The sequence below is a fragment of the Parus major genome, chromosome 4, assembly GCF_001522545.3.
Source record: "Parus major isolate Abel chromosome 4, Parus_major1.1, whole genome shotgun sequence".
NCBI lineage: Eukaryota > Metazoa > Chordata > Aves > Passeriformes > Paridae > Parus > Parus major.
This window is the reverse complement of record NC_031771.1, coordinates 6,249,742-6,270,131: the sequence shown is the minus strand read 5'-3', so window position 1 is coordinate 6,270,131 and position 20,390 is coordinate 6,249,742.

Genomic DNA, 20,390 nt, shown 5'->3' with positions numbered 1-20,390 from the left:
CAGCTCCTAAACATTAAATCTTTGGATTTTTCAGGGAAAAAAAAAAAATCTACTTTTCTGAAAACACTTCAAAAAGAGACAAAAAGGTGAGGGGAGCTATTTTTCCTGCTTTTAAAAAGCATTATGCAGGAACCTAAACTGATTACAGATTAAATTTAAAAAAAAAGGAAGGAGAAAAAGGGCTATTTTTACAAGGTCTCTGCATTGATTAGCTTCAGAGAAGGAGACTGGTGCACTCCAGCTCTAGCAAAGGTGTGTAAAAGGAAGCAGGAGAAAATAAGAGAAGCTCCATAAAACAGAGGCTGTGTTTGGTCTGTTTGCCTGCTTTTCACTGTTCCAAAGTCTCACAGAAGACGTCAAAGGCTTTTGAGTTGTGCTGATTCCATGGGAGCAGAGGATCCTCAGCTCCCAGAGGAAAGGCTCTGTAATTACCATCACTGCTGTGATCAGGGTATTGATCTGCAGTGAAACAGCAAAACATCAGCATATGGGAGTGCTTCTTTTATCCCCAGGATGGAGGCTTGGGGAGTTTATCTTCCTGTGAGAGTAGCTCTTTTATTTTTTCCTGCAAACCATTAAGTGTATTGACAAACTCGTGAGATTTTATCAGAAAGGGGTTTTTTTTAAGAAAAAAAAATTAAATATCTCAGGGATGCATTGATTTTTATTCATCAGGGAAAAAGATTCTTCTAACAAAAACTATAATCAAGCGATCAATTCCAATTACCTTATTAAAAAAGAAAATAAAACTTATAAGCATGAGAATGCCAAATAATCTAGTTTTGTGCAACCTTTTGGCTACATTTTAATATTTAACACAGGCTCCTTCCAAGACAGGTCTAATGTTTGCTGTGAAATTAAACTGCAAGGGCTAAATTCTCCTTTCATTGATATGCCAGCCCCAGCAAGATGTAAGAATAGGCTGTGTTGTTCCCTTCTTTTAGGCACAGGGGTCTGAATCCTACAACTAGTGTTGCTCCTTTATATTCTGCATCCATTTGCTTTTTGCTCCTGGCAGATAAGCTGAGAGCTATTAATATGAATTTCCTGGCATAAATATGTTAATATGCTATAGCTAAATGCAGACAAGTAAGGAGCTGGAATGAAAAAATGTCCTCTCCCCATCCAGATGTTCAGCCATGCTCTGATATTTTTTGCTTTTTCTTTTCCAAGCACTTTAAGATTTCGACTTTCCAGAAAGACAAAAAAAAAATGATCCCTGAAGAAAAGCCAAAAAGAACACAAAAGGAAAACCCCCACCTGCACCAGAACTGGTGCCAGTATCATCTGTGCAGTGCAGCCACCACAGACTTCCTTTGTGGAGCAGGATTGAGCCCAGGTGTTATTACTCCACTGGGTGCTGCCTGCATTTATGTAACTCTTTGTCCTGTGAAACCCCATTTTTCAGCAGTGTCACTTCACTATTGCTCTTCTGTGAGTTGCATGCTGTGATTTTTTTGCATGCATTAAGTTATTTTATTCATGCATTCATAGTTATATATATGATTACCCAGGAAAATTCGAAAAGAAATAGACACAGTTCTAGACTCCTAAAGAAAACAACAAAACAAAAAAAAAACCCCAAACCCAAAATGAAATTTTTTTTAAAAAAATAAAAATAGGGTTTATTTTACTTTTTTTTTCAGGGAAATATGCTCAATATCTGAATCCTAGTTACTGTTACCTGAATAGAATATTGTGGGTTTTTTGAAGTAAATTCCATTAATCCACCTCCATTTCCTAGAAAATGTCAGATGTACCTATATAGAGGATCAGACACTTTAACATTCTAACAGGCATTTGAAACAACCTTTGAATCAGTTAATTAGATTGCATGCAACACGCTAATGAGGTCACAGAAACTAATTTGATGACCTTTGTTATAAATAGCTATTAATTAATGTATAATTAATCTTCACATTCATAGGAGACATTGCAGGCGACTTGTACATGGAAACAAAATTAGAAAACATCATATTCATGTTATGTATGATTGTTGATTAAATGGTGATCATATTTAAATTATTCCCAAATTATCATGCAGATAAGCAATGAAGGTAATCAGATAACAACGATTTGCTCAGCGCTAAGAGTTTGTTCAGTGTGTGACGACAAGATAAATCATTAGGCAGCTGTTTGAACACGAGGCAGACTCACCAACACTTCCTAAAATAGCATCCCTTGCTTACAAAACCAGGATCCTACTTCTGATAAAACTTGGATTTCATCAAGGAGAAAAGAAGAAATAACCATAAGGACAATACTGGGATTATCAGAGATGATGTGTAATGTGGTTTTTTCCCTCCACTTTTTTTGGCTGAAGCGGAGGGAAAAAAGCTTCATTTTGCAATTAATTTATCTGGAAAGCCTTTCTCCAAGCTTTGGTGGCAATACTGAAAATAGATTGCGCTGTACTCATCCCAGTGCCCTCAATTGCTCCTCCCCTGGCACAGTGGGAAGAACAAATGTTAGCAGAGCTTAATGGCCAGGTCAGTTGCAAGCTCTGAAAGTGTGGATTTAAAATGTGGGATGAATTCAGCAAAATGACTTTAAAAGTGTTACATCTTTTCCAGTGTTATTAATGAAGGAAATTACCTACTTTCTTGCTTCATAGATGAGGGACAACTCATGAATGGGCAATAATACACTAGGACTTAATATGTGGAGATACCAAGCCAAATTCTATGGGTCTGTTGGTGCTCCTATGTAAGATTTACCTTAGACCTTAGCAAATCTTGTCCTAAAAAATCTTCCCATGGAGTATGGCTGCACTGTCCAGTCTTTCATTTCTAATGCCTCTGGCTTAAGCTCCAGAAAAAATCATTCCCAGATCACCATAACTCAAGTAATCATTTCTCCATGGTCATAAGAAATTATTTTTAAAAATTCTAAACACCGAGACTTGATCATTTCATGGAAATGGCTGTGAAAATAGCACCTTATTGTTTCCAAATGATTTCCAGATCAAAACTGTTCAATTTTCATATTTAAAGCTTCAATCTGCAAGCATTTATAAGTAGCAGTTTTCTTCTTGTCAATAGCTGTGTTGAACTCATGTCCTGAGTTCAGAAAATGAAACCACGTCCCCTCAGCGTCGCAAACTCTCAGGCTGGGACTCGGATTGTTCCCTGTCTCACATTACACCGATTACAGAGCTGGACTTTCATTAGCACTAGGGCTAATTAAAAGACATGGGATCCAAAGTGTTCTGACAGAACATTGGCTACTTGACAAAATTAATATTTTTGTGAGACGGCTTTCCAGAAAGTCAACTTCTTTGTGCAAAAGAAGTTTCATTTTCCCTCACACAATTTTTTTGACACACACAGGCACACACCCCATAACTTGGAGGCAGAGATGCCACCACATATTTCTTGTCCCATTTGCATTGAAATCCCTGTGCCACTTCCCATTTTATGCATTGAAATATCTACCAAATGAGAGGGGAGATGAGGATGCTTCACAGGAAACAACATCCAGGCAGAAATCCAGGGATTAAAAACGAAATAAATTAAGAATTAGCAGACTCCTGTTCTTCATTTTCCATAAAATACTGACACAGCTTTCCAAGTCTATTTTTGAGATAAGTGAAAGCATTTGGGTTTCTGAGAAGTTAAATATTGCTTTTTTAAATGCCCCTCTTTTTGTGATTAGATATCTTGCAATATTTTACTGTAATTGGTAAATAAGATGAAAAAGAACTTACTGAAGCATAACTATTGCCCTGGAAAGTATAAATACAAAATTGCTTTTAAATAGTGTTGGGTTCTCTGATCACCTACAGAAAAAAACTGCAAACAGAGTAAAAATTTAAAATACTGAGCTTGCAGTCAAGATTAACTTCAGACAATGTCCCTTCAACTTACATTGAACATTTATTATTTTTTTTTTAAATCCCTTAACATTCATTGCAATATAAAATTCCTTTGGACTTGAATAGAAATAACAATGAGACCAATCAGTCCAGGTCTATTGGTATTCCACCTGCCAACACAGTTAAAACATATATTTGAAGAGAGACATTAAACTTGGATGTGGGCTAGGATTTTCTCTCTTTGAGCTTCCTGGATGAAAGGCACTGTATAGTTAATAAGTGTTGGGGCTGTGATGTATTCTTAATACTCCTGGAAGAGCAGACATGTTTGGAAAGTCCATTGCTGTTTTTAATAAGAGGGAATCCAAAAGTTCCCACTAAGGCCACGCTGCTGGCTGGTGAAGGCAAGATTGCCCACAGGTTGGTACAGCTGGCATGTTAAATTCAGCCTATGATTTCTTTCAGAGCTCCCTGTAAAGTAGGTGGATAAAAAAGGGCAATGATGGGAAATCCTGGTTCATTCCCCTCTCCTTGGTAACAGCCTGAGTGTGAAGATTATGGGTATGAGAGGAAAAGTGGAGCATTCTGCCAGTAATTCTCTTACTTACACAGGGAGTCTCAAGTCCAATGTCTCATCTCTCTCACTCATCCCTTACCTGTTCTTTATTTATTCAGTTCCTGAAGTTAATTTTCTTATTAATATGAAAATATACAATTTAGAAAGTGTGATTTAATCTGCATCTGTCCCTCTTCACAGCCCCCAGTGCTGGAGAGAGAAACAAAGACCTACCTGAATACACTGTTGATTCTGTATTAAGTAACCTGTTGTATGACCCTAGTGCTAAAACTTTGCTTTTCTGCTGTAGATTATTAATGTTTAATAACCAAGTGTCACTTTGGAGGATAGCACTGACTCACAAATGGAGGGACATATGAATATAAACCATTATAATAAAGCAGTTATAATAACCTGCAGCCAGCCTGAAGGATGAGAAGGATAAGAGCGGGGAGAGGATGATTTTCCTTTGGTGGGTGTATACAAGGAAGACAGTGACATGTTGTCAATAATCCCTGAAATACTGTGAAGATGCTTTCCTGAAAGCAGTCGTCTGGAGCCTTGCTCCAGTGACCAGGCACCCAAAGGTTGCAGGGTAAGTGGCACTTGGGGATAATGCTCTGAACCACCATCAGATTGGAGATAAGCCTGGTTTGCTCCAGGATGCAATTGCTGAAGTCGAATTCTTTCATGAAAAATTAACCCTCCAAAATGCAAACTGCTGTTGCAAGCTTACTGAGTTTTAGAAATAAGAAAGCATGGATGCTCAGCCAGGCTTGGTATTGGCCTTTCTCCAAGCAAGAAACAAAACCAAAAAAAACCAAACCAGAAACCAAACCTTCATTAAAGCGTTGGCATAAAGCAGATGCACAACCACTTAAAAAACCTTCCTATATATTGATTTCATGGTCTGGATACCCTTCTTTCATTCTGAATTTCTTGCAGGGGGAGTCCCAAGCCTGCATTTTTTTCCCCTTCCACATTGTGGTGTCTGGGATGCAGCCAGGGGATGCCAGAGCTGGACAATCAAGGGAGCAGCATCTGAGGATGCTACATAGATAAAGCAGACCAGAATTCAGCTTCTATTCTAACACAGATATCTCCTTCCTTAAAAGAAAGGAAAAAAAAAAGTGAATATCACTAAACAATGCAGGTACAAACAGAAGAAAAGCTTCCCTGCTCTTCTCTCACAGTTTGTGTACTCAGCTTTCTTGAAAGTGTCTCCACAGTGTGGCATTTTTCACTGTTAGATATGTTGGTGTTACCATTTCATTCATTACCCAAGGGCCTGTAGTGTAAAATACAATTTTCCTACTTGGATTCCAACCATACCTGCCATGCATAACAAAAGCCACACATTCATTTCACAAAAATAAATCGAATTCCTTTCGGGGGCATGCTTTTTATAGATGGCTGAATCTGCAATGCTTCGGATTAGACTAGAATAAAAAAGGAAGAGGGAAAAAGGCAGGAAAGGAAATTTCTCCCTGTGGATATTTGTTCACAGTGTTACAACTGCTTCTGGGAAGGAAGATTGCCTGCTTCTTTAAATAATGTTAGTTGTTGGCCATGTGTAGTGCACAGCGAAGTGTGAGACAATTGCTCCGCTGTTACAGACCAGGGAGAAATGTTTACAGACCAGGGAGAAATGTCCTCATGGAGATACGTTCTGGCTTGCTAACGTGCTCCAAAAGCAGCTTTCTGCAGCTGCCACGAGGTTTCCCTCCTCTTGGCTGGCTCATTTCAAGAGCTGCCCCAGCTTGGTGGGCTTGGGAAGGACAAGGCCACAAGCCCAGCACTGCAGCCCCTCTCCGAGCATCACCGATCCTGGCCCTGCCACCAATGTTGACGTGAGAGAATAGCTCAGTGTGACCTGCCAGCTGGGGTGTTCATCCTGGAAAAAACTGCTCAGGGTGTCCTGGCTGACAACCTCACTTCAAGCTCCTCCAGATGGGTTTGACAGCACGAGTTCCTCACAAGGGCTGTCGTTGCCTAGTGTGTTATTAATGTATGTTAGTGATTAATGGCCAATGGTTTTACTCTATGCTCTTAGAGGTCTTTTCCAACCTTAATGACTCCATGACTGTATCATTCATTATATCACCATTTGTTTATTTTGCCCTGAAAGTGGCACTCTGCACCGCTGTTGTGACAGGCACACGGAGGAACTGTGCAGCTCTGCGCTTAATTTCCACGGAATTAAATGGGATCTGTGGTTGCCCAGCAGCTCAGAGGAGCAGGCACTAATTGCCAGGCAGTGAATGGAGCACTGAGAAGCACTGAGAGCAGGAAAGTTAGCTATGATGCCACCCAGAAGATTAAGAAGCTGTCATGCTTGCTCACAGTAAATCATTGGCCAATGTTTTATAAAACAATAACAATATGCATTGCTCCCTGCAGTCTGTGCTTGCTTCTGCATGAAATGTAGCACAAGTCTGTAACAGGGAACAGAAATGAAAAGTACAAAGTGAGGGATGGGAACACTGCAGTCCCTGTGTCCTTGGCCTGCCCAGTACAGCAGATTGAGAGCACAGAAAATCAGCAGCTTCCATATGAAGCTTCATATGCATGACTCGAGGCCAAGAGAAATCCCATTTCTATATCCAATGTCTTCTAAATGCTGCCATTCCCTCTCCCAGGACTTAATGGGAACCTCTGTGGAGTCAAGCAGAGCGTGACTTGCATTCCCTGAGTTTCAGGCATGTCCCAAAATCATCTGACTGCAGAAAGGCTTTACCACTGCAAAGGTTCCAGCAAAGGGCTCACATTCCTTATCATATCTGCTGTTTTTTCATATCACTGGGCTGGTGCAGGCATAACATACCAGCAAATGTTCATTTTGAACTCACTCACTAGTTGTCCTTCATACCACGTGGGGTTCACTGTGGCTGTTTAACTCCAGTCAAATTAGAGCCACGGCACGTGAGAAATACCAATTTGCAGAAGTGTGCGATTCGGCAAGAGAAATAACTCCCAGGGCTCCTACTGTCTTATCAAGTGATTTTGAGATTATAGTGGCACAGTTAATTTTGGATACCAAGCTCCTGGTAGCTGAATAAATAGCTCAGTAAATAAGGGCAGAATCTCATCAGTCATTCATCCTGATCCGCAGTTGGGTTCAGCATGTGAATTAAGATTTCAGTTCTGATCCATCATGTAGGGAAGGAAAACATTTGTGCAGAACACATTCACATATTCCATTAAGGCCACCCCAAAATGGTTCAGCCAGAATCCAGACTTCTGGGTGCACTTACACCTTGTTCCCACAAACAAAACTAAAACACAAACCTTACATGATAACTTCACTTAAAAAACCAAAAATAACAAGGAAAGTTGTCAATGGTCAACTTTTTCTCTTGCCCTCTGTTCCTGATTAACTTTGCTGGAACATCTACAGGATCATGTGTGCATTTTGCAGCTGTCCCACCAGCATTAAAGGAAGTTTTGCATGTGCAATAAAGCAAGTAGCAATAGACCTCACAGGCTTCATTCTCATTCCCAGGCACTTCTGAAGGTGATCTGACACTGGTGGAATTTCACAGGGGTATGGACACTCCCACAGGGGGGATGACCACAGCCTATCTGAAGAACCATGGGGAAAAAGAGTTTAGGCTCAGATGAGGCTTATCTCCATTCTCTCTGTCTCTTCCTCCAAGGAAAGGTGCCACAAAGCAGATGGAGCAGAGGGAACACTTCCTACAAACTCCTGCAGTCTCCTTTCTCAGCCTTTCTCTACCTTGCCCCATCAGCTTGTCATTAAAACACACATGTATAATGGAAGAACATTTAGTTAAGTTTGCTGGCGCTTGAATTAACAGAGTCCCTTCACAACACCAAATCAGACAACATTTCCAGGGTGATATATTGGAAATCTTGTGAGAACACAGGCAGAAGCGCTAATTGTGTGTATATCATTAACTCCAAGCTGATAAAACATTAGCTGCTTAACTCCTGCCAAATGCACCAGGCACCTCTTCCAACAGTGTGTTACTGTTTGAATGTTACCTGTCAGAGAGTGAGAGTACTGTAGCTTTGCTTAAATCACTTCAGAATTTGTGGAGCGGGAACTTCAGAATTTCTGTAGTCATTACATGACTTAAAATGAAGAAGGAATTCTTTCAAACAAAATGCAACATTTTAGAAGTTGGGTTATTTTTTTTATCTTCCTAAATTATTAGAATTCATCACTTTTTTCTTTTCTTTTTTTTTTAATCAGACATTTTTGGCCTTACTGTATTTCAGAAAGGCTAAGGAAGAGGAGCAGATGCTCCAATGCATGGTCTGGAGTGCCTGGAGTTTGACAACAAAAGTTGGGGTACATCTAAGGAGATGTGAAATCCCACATGCAGTGCTTTGTCTTAAACCTCTCTCAGTTCTGTGCCACAGCAGCATTTCACCCTTGATTGTGCTACTGCTGCTGGTTTGATCACAGTATGATAGAAATTATTACATGCACCTTTATATCGTAATTTATTATAAATTAAATATATAAAATATTAAATAAATTATAAATGTAAATTATATATCCAAGTATATTTCCAATATACTATGTATATGTATAGTATATTTCCAATATACCATGCACGTAGACAGGACTGTGACTGGATAAATGCATTCTCCCTCCCTGTGCACCTAAGCCATCCCCTTCTGAATACACAATACCCTTGGTTTTAGACTAAAGAAATCAAATTCCACCCAGTGGACATTGCAGGCACCTTGTCCCCTTTTGGATGCTCACACCTGATTCGTTGTATCAGGAATTTCACTGAAAATATTTCAGTTTTTAATTTCCCGAAGTTAAGCTTGTGTCTGGATTCGGTAAGAGTCTGATGAGCAATCATACTGGCCCCACAGATGAGTAACATATACAGTTCAATTCAAGCATGTAATTAATAGTCACTGCTTAAGGGCTGTATTTAATTTGATTTATAGCACATAACCTTATTTTTCAGCCTCACTTGTTATTTAGCCCTATCAGTAACTCTTTCTTCCTCTGTCTTTCATTTGCTGCACACAAGAGTATGCTGATTTTTTTAGGCCAAGTGGGGTTACTCCATGCCACCCCTGACCTGCTCTGCTGTGGCTCTCCCTGGCATGATGGATACGCCCCAACTTCCTATGTGGAGTGAAAAATACCCGTTAGCTGCAAAAAAATAGATTGAGTTATAGTGAACAACCAAAAATAAGTAACTGGAAGTGGACTCCTGAGTCAGATCTTTTTCACCCCTTCTCCAGCCAGCCTCAAAGGCTGGACTTCTGCCAGATGCTTCCTCCTTAAAACCCAACAAAAATGAGTCTGAAGCTGGATAATGTTCTAAAAGCCTTTCTGCAGAATGCATTTGCCCTGCTTGCAAGTGGCTGGGCAAGGCTTGGAGGCCCTCTAATTGCCATGGATAGATCAGCAAACCCCTTTGAAAGCCATGTCAGCCCCATTTAATTATTTTGCTTCACACTTGGGTGCCTTTAACACAACAGTGCCTGCAAGGTGTTCTCCGTGCCGGCGGCTGCCTGGGAGAAGAGCAGCTGATTTAAAGGTTGGAGGGGAATAAAAAAAAACCTCAACAAGGGTCCATTACGGTTTCCACGGAAAGTAAAATGAAACGAAATGAGAGCTAAAAACAATTGCCCCGGTAATCAGCATCATGATTAAGGAAATGGACCAAAGAGAGACCAAAAGATGCATCATAAATCTTGAGGATCAGCTCCCCACATGCTGCTCTATTACAGCTGGCTGCTCAGCACCTCATTAATGCCATGCAGTTCAGATGCTGGAAAATGCCTGCTCATGATAACACTGATAAGCCATTTTTCTTGTGTAGAAGAGTCTCACTCTTCATCTGGGCAGCATTTTTGAAAATATTTCTCAAAGCTCAACATAAAGCCTCACTTTGCCAAGTCTGCCCAGGCAACATGCACGACTCTCAGACAGGGTAAAACCAGAACACCTGAGAGCTCTTTCCTGAGGCTACATCCACCACTGCTTTTTCAAGAGAAATGGGGCCAAGCAGTTTCCCAAATAAGGGTATCAATGCATACCCATTGGCCAGGCCCACTGGGATGGTGTTGGCTCACCAGGAATATACTTGATGCTTGTGCAGTTCAGTTTTTTGCTCCTAAATTATCTTTTCTGATATGTAGGCAAATATTAGAGAGTTTTTAATATACATATTAGGAATTATATATAATACTATAATTATATTTATAATATTATATTTATATTGTGTATAACTAATTATATAAAAAAAACAGTCCACACTAAGCAACCAATTATACTATTTTTCTCCCCTTCTTGGCCATTAACTTGTTGTCACATGACTTCTTCCTCCTTTTTAAGTACTTGTCTCAAAACATTATTTTAAGTGAAAACATGCTGGTGTTGCTGGTCTAGACATTGGCACAGAAGAGTTGGTACACTGGGTTCTATTTTCATTTTCTCCAGAGCTCTCCTGAGTTCCTGTGCACATTATTCATCACAGAGTTATACTGATGAAGAAGTGACTTTTTTATATAACTACATAATATGCTTCCCTTTTTTTTTTTTTTTTCTCCCCAGGATGGTGAAGAGCCAAAACACATAAAATAATATTAGCATTGATCAGCATTAATTTTGCCAGCAGTTACATTTCCCAAATTCTGTTCTCCACCTTATAATAACATTCTCAAATTATAAGGCATAAGACTCAAATTGCTACCTACACTGACATCAAAATGTAGCAATTACTCTTGTTATAAGTGTATGGGAAAAGAAGCAGGTTTATGTCTTTTCTAGGGCTGTTTCCATATAAATCATTCTTTCCACTATCAGAGATATTTCTTCACAAGAGAAAGGAAAGAGAGTTTGGTCTCCTCATGAGAAAATGGACCCAAACACCACAACTGCTTGTCCTAGGCTTACTTCTGTATGAACAATGAGTTTCTCTGGAAAATGGTCATGCATGAGGCATGATTAAAAAAAAAAAAAATATATAGAAACTATCAGAGCAATAGGAAGATTTTGTTTATTATTATTTTATGCTCTCTGTCACCTAACTGCATTGGTAATTTTCCATCCCATATTAGCATTACCGTTTTTCAGAGTTAACATCTTAAAGGATTCTTCTCTTCCTATATGTGATGTTTGAAAAATCCATTTCATCCTTAAAATACGCATTTTAGCAGTGAATGGTAGCTACTGATTACCAGTGAATTTAATGGAATTATTATACAGTATAATTATTACCTGGTTATAAAAACGTATTTCTTTTAGTTCCTAGCTCATGGAGACCATAAATGTTACTGTGGTTATAAATGAAATATAATGCTGCACTTTGAAGAGTGACCTTCCTTACTGGTGAGTTCATTTCTTAGTTGGTTTATTGCAAGTGAAAAGAGGGCAGAAAAATGGGTAAAGAGCATCCAGAAGAGTTGATGGATACAAAGTAAGGAGATCATGATTTCAGGTGAGATAAAACCCAGATGCAGAAATATTTTCACGGCTGAAATTTCATGCTTCAGATCCTAGAAATAGCAAAGACGTGGAAAAGCTGGAGTGTGTCTAGAAAACATGCTTCCCCCTCTTCCATCTGTCATCCCAGCCACCTCCACCAGAGAATCCTTAGCCTGACTCCACAACAACTGCTGCTTTGGATCCGGCTTCATCCTGCCTGCTCAACAGCAGTGGGGCGGCAGCAGAGGATGGCACATGCCTGGAATTCAATAGGCACTTGGCACGGCCTCCTCATCCCTCCTGGGAAGAGATCCATGTGCTCCCAGGCTTTTCTGGGTGTTCTCTGCCATTTGAGTCAGCAACACATACGGTCAGCCTCAAGGAATTCTTGGCAGGAGCAAAGCCTGGATCGCAGGCTGTGAGCTGTGCCTGTGTCCAGGAGCAGCTGGGCCTGGCTGGTCCCTGAGCTGGGGACTGGGCTCCCAGTGGGCGTGGGTGTGGGGGGGAAAGAGGCAGCCCAGGGGAAAGCCAAACAAAACAGCCCAAAAAAGTCTTGTCTGGAACATCCATAGGCAGAGTTTTATTGATTGCATGTGATAATCACTTGATTTCTTCTGTACAGAAAATGTTTTCCTTGGTGCCGGCTCATCACACGGCTCCATCTGTAAGTTCACATTAGACCACAGGAGTGGGCATGAAGGAAAAAAAAGTGATGGGCTCTTTTCACAGTGTGTCCCCCCAGATCTTCCCCTCAGCATTCCTCCTCAGTTTCATATTCCCACCGCCTGTAGAGCCTTCTCGTGAATTGTCTCTTATTTTTGGTTTATTTACCCAAAGATGCCTTTACATTCCCACAGGCCTGAACTGCATCGACTGCAATTTCTGTTCCTTGTTACACAGCACTAGAAAATCCGTGGAAGACTCTTCAGCATGGCAAGAAGCAGATGAAAAATGACTGTGTGAGAGAGAGGGGGAAAGGTCAAAGTGCTGAACATTATCCTGAAAAAACACTGTTTTGTTAATAAATATGTTGTTTGCCAAGGGTGGCAGACCCTGGAATATCCACGCTGTGGGAAATCTTTCTGCTGTCAAAAGCATTATGATGCTTTGCCACGTGGACAAAAAGTACCCACCCAAGGATCATCTCAGGGCCAAATCCTTTCCCACTAAGTCAATAACAAGTGAGATCTTTTAAGGATATTTTTTTAGGCTGAGAGCAGCTCTTGGATGGACTCGCAGGAATGCTGGTCACATTGTTATCCGTGTATTCAGAGAAGAATGTCTGTTTTATGGGGAAGTTATTTAAAGCAGGAAATAAAATGCTGCAGGAAAAGTTCCCTTGCATTGAAAGGAGATCACGACTCAGCAGATGGACATCATCCATTCCTGCTGCTGTGGCACCAGTACCACAAATAGGTTTGCAGTATCACAGGGAGAAAGAGATGATAGCAGAGTGTTGATTACCCAGCAGACATTTCCTTTATAACAAGAAACAATAGTCCCAAAAAATCATTGCACTACAGTGATTATTCAATGTGATGCTGACTGAAAATGAAAAAGGGATTTTTCATTATAAACCCAGTTTTACATTCCCAGTTGTCACAGCCTCAGCACCAAAGCCCTTAATGATTTGTAGGGACCAAGATTAAAAGAAGCTGTTCACTGTGTGTCAGCACCTATGCAAAGTCTCTCCTTACACAGTGGGAATTCTTTCCAAACTGTCAAGGAAGTGCCAAAAATCCAAAACTAATAGAGCTCCATAAAACTAATATAATAAAGAGAGCTGCAAATTGGCACCTTTATCTCCCAAGTCACAACTCCTTGGCCATTACAAAATTAGTGCTTTGGGAAATTCTGTGTTTTAATGAAGGTCTGTCTCATCACCTATGCGGAGAAGGGATGCACTTTCTATTTCCACTGCTCAATCAAGCAAATACTGATATCCTAATGTCAGGGATGAGGGAAATGCAGGGCTCTGAGCTATGATGTGGCACTCACCAGGCACAGCAACCTTGCACATATGAAATGGGGTCACGGTGAGAGTAGCACCAACATCTCAGCTTTGTTGTTTTACTCCCACCTCTGCTGAGGCACCAGAAGCAAGACCAGTCCTGGCTGGTGGCTTCAAAAAACAAGCAGTAATTGCTGTATGTGAGAATTCTTGCTCAACTCCTTTAACATATGCACCAGACAGTACAAGCAGGCTTGGAAAGAGGTTGGAAAATATAGCCTTTAGACTTTTGGGAAAAGATTCATTGCATTTTGACAGCACGGAGAGATAATACAAACAGCCCAGAGGTCTGACTTATGGCCAAAATTAAATGAATACGATGTTTGTCTGGTCTGCACCTGAGAACCAGCCTGGCCTGATCCCAGGTGAGTCAGAGCCAGTGAGAACAGAGGATGTTCCCTCAGGTCTCGGGCTGAGACGCTCCCTTGACCATCTGTGGCCAGCTCTGCAGTGCCATGACACGGACTGCCTGGATGGCATCAGGGCCAGCTCAAGCCCTGGGCCAGTCTGACCCCAGGGAAAGCAAGGAGAACTTGGGTTTCGCCCTCATATCCACCCCATCCCTTTTGCATAGGGTCATGTTTTGATTTTGATATACCACAAGGCTAGAAGGGTGCAGGCAGTATTTAGATGGTGAAATGCAGCACTACTTCTGTAATAGGCACAGATGACCCCTTCCATGCTTTTCTGTCAAAAAATGATAATATTATTTCTTCCCATTAAAATTCTCAGCAGAGTGTTGTAATATTTTTGATCAGCTCTCCTGAAAAAAGTTATTCTGTGTGCTCTCTGCAAAGCTGCATATGTGACCCCTGTTAAGAAAACAGAGAAGTAACACTGACACCTCATCACATGGCCTTCTTCCTCTATGAACAAAGGGACAACAAGTACAAGGTGTTCTTATCTCCTCTATATTGAGATGCCACTGAAGTAGGATATATCCAAAATAAATGTCAGGTCCAAATCTTAAAAAAAGACACTATTGAAGGAGCTTGTGATTGCAAGCAGAATTTCTGAAGAATAAAAATGCCTCCTGGGGATGCTGCACCAGCCTTCCCCACTGCGTGAGACAGATTTCTTCACCTGCCCTGAGCTGGAAATGTCTCACCCAGGCTTCCACCAATCCTCAACCCTTGCAGTATACTGAGCACTTAAGAGAGAATATCAACTACTCTTACCCCATTTGCTCTTGTTATCAGGATCTCTGGACCAGTCAGAAAGAGTCTAGGCAGCTTGTGTTGGTCTTAGGCAGCTCTTCTGCTGAGAAAATGACCTTTTATGGGCCTTTAAGGCATAAGGTTGGGCATAAGAATTCATATTTGGTAAAAAAAATCTCAGGAAAATATGGAAATGTCTTCCTTTTTTTAAAATGTAGAATTAGGTGCATTATAACTGGAAAACTCACCAGACCAACTACTTCCAATTTTAATGAGCAGCACTACAGAGACCAAAATGTCTCCTCTGCTTTCCAGTAGGAAGAAAAGTTTGTAAAAGCTTCTTTTTCTGCTGCTGAACCACCCACCCATCAGTTTTATTTACCTCTAAAACCCAGTAACCATATAATTCTTCACAGCCTGCTCCTATATTACAGAAACAATGGTCCAGAACCAAATAACGGAGCAGTAATTTAACCCCAGCTCTTGGATCCTGCCCACGAGCAGCACGAAGAGCTGATCTCTGCCGTGAGCAAGCTGCATCTGGGCTGGGGCTCTGCCCTGTCCTGCTCACAGAGACACTGATCAGGCATTCAGGACCTCATCTGGGGTTTTTTTCAGCCTTCTTGTCCTTGTTCCCCACTGAATATTGCACAGGAAAGAATGGAAGGGTGGCCAAGCGCTGGCAGAGGCTGCCCAGGGAAGGGGTGGAGTCACCAGCCCTGGAGGCATTAAAAAGATGAGCAGATGTGGCTCTTGGGGACATGGTTTGGGGACATGGTTTGGTGGTGGGCTTGGCAGTGCAGGGTTAATGATTGGAATCAATGATCTAAGAGGTCTTTCCCAACTTAAAAGATTCCATGGTTCTTCGCTTTAGTGACAAGGAGAGTCCATGGGGTTAGGAGAAAAAGCTCATGATCCATGAAAGAAGCAAACCCTGACCAGAGCAATTCCACACGAAACACATCAAAGTTCCAAGAGCTGAAGAGCCAGAATGTGTCATTAATGCCATTTTAATGCATTTCTAATGGCACTAAAATACATTGACTTAAAAATAGAGCTTATATCCACAGATAAAATCAGCAGAACACAGGCACTTGTTAAAAGTATGGGATTGCTTTTATAAGCTACGGAGGAAATATCCTAATGAGCTCTGTGAGACTTAGGACAGCAATAATTCAGGATGAATGGGGTTACAGGTGATATTACAAAGGATAGAGGCAGGAGTTGATGTTCTTAGAGCAGTCTGGTGCCAGAGCTTTAAATCTGGAGCAGTTGTGGGAAAATTATGGCAAATGATGAAAACTGATGAAAAATGTTGCTCTATAAAACCAGCTTGGACACCAAAAAAAGGCAAAATTTCACAATTAAAAAAATAAAAATAAAAAAAAAGAGCAACACTAAATGAGATACATGTACCCACATGCTGTGAATAAACACACAAAAACATATAGGCACTGTTTGTTATATACACTGCTTTCTTAGGGAAAACTCCTTGGAGAACCATCTGTTGCCTGAATTCCGATGGGGATTGGGCTGAGATCTCATCAGTGGCAATAAATCCACCCTCATGCACATCCAATATTGTCACTGAGCGGAGGATTATGGTGACTAATGGCTCTCAGGTTAGCATCCAGCTCCAAGTAGACAGGTAGTTTATATTCTGCATCAGATCTGTGGCTCCCTAGAAAAACAGTTTTCAAGCACACATTTTCCATGCAACAAAGATAATTCGACATCTTTTGTTCTGAAATATTCCAGAAAATTTCACAGATTTTGTAAACCCTGTGCACTGAATGTGGTTAAGCTGCACTGTAGCAAATCCACAGTTGCTCCATTGATTTTGGTAAAATTAAACACATCTGCAGCATGTACACATATTCTGCAGCTTTTATGCTTTTCACTGCAGCGATATGTGAGGGGCTTGCACATTATTTCTTTAAGGGAATTCCTAAGCATGCCGTAAATCTTTCTCATAAACGTGTTTTCGGTGGACCAAGTCCACAGCTAATTGATATACATGCCAACATCCATGCTAATTTTTTCTGAGAAATATGTACAGAAGTTTTATTAGCAAAATATTACAGGAGCAACTCAGGTACTTGGGAATTTACTAAGATCACATAAAATGTATTTTGTTTCCTTCAAACACACAAGACCTGATGTGTGGCCAGTTATGTCCATAGGATTTTTTTCCATAGGCTCTCCCCCAGTACAAGAAGCTGCACAAGACATTGATCTCAGCAGTAAAACTGGCTCAAGATCCTTTTCTCCCTCTGAATCTCTTTTTTATTTCTATTTACTCCTATCTTCACACTTCCTCTTGTGACCCCACCACTTATGGGTAAATATCTGTGGCTTGGGAGCAATTCCCTCTGAAGAGGTTTTGGCTGCTGGAGCTGTCACAGGGAGGGAGCATGGCTGGAATTTCAGCCTTGTGGGATGGTTATTGAAACCTCTGCACAACACCTGCCCAGCAAAGGTCACACCTGAGCATCCCTGGTGCCCTTCCTCTGGTAGGAGCCAGCAAAAAAGAGAGGTAGGAAAAGAAGGGTCTGTCCAAAAGGAATTGCTGGTGGTCCCTGGGTGGGAAAGGGAGCCTGGCAGTCACGGTCTCCTGGCTGAGGACACCAGATGCACGGCTGCCAGGAGCCTATTAAATATTGAAGAGCCAGCATTCAGCAGGCAGGGGGAAAAGCAACATATCGACTCGTTTAGTCGCTCCCGGGCGAAAGGTTTTGTGATATGGCTCGCAGCAGACAATGCGCTGTTCCCTGCTCCTGTTTCCAGCCCAGGAGAGTCTCAGAAGGAGTCTCTACCATGAGCCTGGAGCCACCAGAGCCCAGGTATCGATCCTCCCATGCTGGGTGTCACTGGCATCCCCAGCTCCTCGCAGATTGCTTTTGGCAGCTCCGCTGAAGCCGGGCGCTCGCTGCATGCAAACAAAAGCTCTGACATTCACTCGGGGGCTGTAAGTGACCTGTGAGTGCTGCAGCATCTGCACAGCAAACCAGGCCTGTGGGCATCTCCCAGGTTTGCTTCCTCTCCGCAGGAGGAAGAGAGGAGGGTATTGCACAACTGCGTCCCACGATTCCGCTTTCTCCCCTTGGATTTCTGAGGAAATCTCTGCTGTGATTAGACCTTGGGAAGGTTCACGACCTATTGAGGGAGGAATGTTTCATTCCAAGCCATTCATCCAAGCTTTGGGTTTTTCTAGGAAAAACATACTTCATTGCTGGCTGGGCAGTAAGTGAATTATAAAATATAACTGTAATATGCTGGTAGCAAAGGTTGAAGCTGTTATCAAATTTCACCACCTAACAATCATAAGTTTTACAGAAGTGCAATAAATAATAAGTGCTGTTTTACTGGATATGTTTTATTCTTTAACACTACCAGAGTAACTTATTTTTTAACATAAACCAGAATTTTAATTGAAACCATACTCCAGCTTATACTTGTCACACAGGTTAATGTGGTATTTCCCTGCTTCCAAACCTAAAGTTTACAAAATGCTTCCTTCTTTTTTGGTACTTACACTCTCACATTCACTTGCAGGGGTTGCTGCTTTCTGTGCACCTAAATTATAGACTTTTCTTTTTTTCACCAAACCTTTGTGCACTACCTTGTACCCTTCAAGTGAAAATCAATGTTTTGTATTGTCCTGAGTTGTTTGTTTTTTTCTTCTGTCCATGAGTAACAATAATCAACAACCTCTATTCCTGGGTCAGGCCACTTTGAAACTGCAGCTCAAAAGCTCCCCTTTCTCCTTTTGTCCTTTTTAAATGATTCTCAAATTTTAATTTTTTTCTTTTTCTTTCTGCAGAAAGGAAAAACCTGAACTTCTTCACTTAACTCTGCCAGAAGTATTTCCATTATGGATAGATAACCTCTGTGGCAGCGAAGTCTGATTACTTCTCATAACCATTTTCATTTCTGAGAAAGTTAGACCTAAGACCCAACTAATCTAGCCAGAATCCAGGTGATAAGGGGAGCTCATCACTAAGTTCAAGGCCAGGCTGGATGGGGCTCTGAGCAGCCTGCTCTAGTGGGAGGTGCTCTCGCCCATGGCAGGGTGTAGGAATAAGATGGTCTTCAAGGTCCCTCCCAACCCAAACCTTTCTATGTTTCTGGTACCCCCACCTTTGTCTCCTGCTCTACTCTGTCTAGGGTTGAGGTGACACACACCCACCAGTCTTCAAAGAGGGAAGAAATAATTTCTGCACTGACTAGAGCAAACATCCTGCTGCAAAGACCTCATTTGCCCGCTGACCTGCCTCCCCTCTATTCCCTTTATGACGATCCTTTTACAGTGGGTCAGAAACCAATTCTCTCCAATTCTGGCTTCAAACAGCCAGCATGTCTCTGTGCAGGAGACTCCCTGCAGGGACCCACCAGGGAGGAATTTCTGTGCCCTGTTCACACCAGCCAGCAGCAGGGACATCAGCAACCAGCCCGCAGCCTACAAGCTTGATTGAAAGCTGTGACCTCTCTGCTGAGGCCACAGCAATTACAATTTTAATTAACCTCTGCACTTTCAGCAACCAACAGGTAACTTATTTCACTTATTGACAGAATTAACCAGCTCTCACTCCCATCATAAACCCCAACAACAACCCCCTTCCCACCACCTGATTTAGAGGCAGGACACATACAGAGGGTAGGAAATGGGTACCTTAATCACTTCTCCCTCACAAGCTTGTAGCTCCTGGTTTTACATGCTAACAACTTCCAGACTGGTCTCTTTCCTTTCCTGAATGAAGACTGTTATAAATCTTTCATTGTCTCTCAAATCCATGCCACATTCATGTACTTTCAGCCATCAAAATGCAAAAGGGCATCAGAGACATTTTGCGGGCACCCAGTCCAGCCCACACTAAAATAAATCAGAATTTTCCAGTCAGTTCTAATGGAGGTAGGATCAGACCTCCCAGAGCGTAAAAATTACAGTTTTCATGCTCAGATGGTTCCAAAATAGAAGATTTGCTTCAGCTTTGGAAAGCGATACAGCCACAGACTGGAAATATGAAATTGTTATGTAGATAGTCAGATATGGGACTCTGTTGAATAAAAGTCCTCTACGAATTTTTGTACATCTTTCAGTGAAAATAGCTAAATAAGCCACTAAGGTAATACCTGCTGGCACATATCAGGGAAAATAACTTTTTGTGGTGGTCATAGTTAATAAACAACCCAAAGCACTGTTATCGCTCTTTTCTGTCATGATCTGGGTTGCTTTTTGTCTTCCCTCTGAATGGATCTCAGTATTTCTGCCCTGATGGCTGCAAATCAGAGTTGTATCCTGGAGAGAGACTGGTTCTGGCTGTCCATCCCTCTCAGGAGGGGAGAGTTGCCAGAGATAATACATTATCTTGTCCTCCATAGGTGGGAAAGGGTTCTGGGTTGGGCTTGACCACACAGAGGGATGA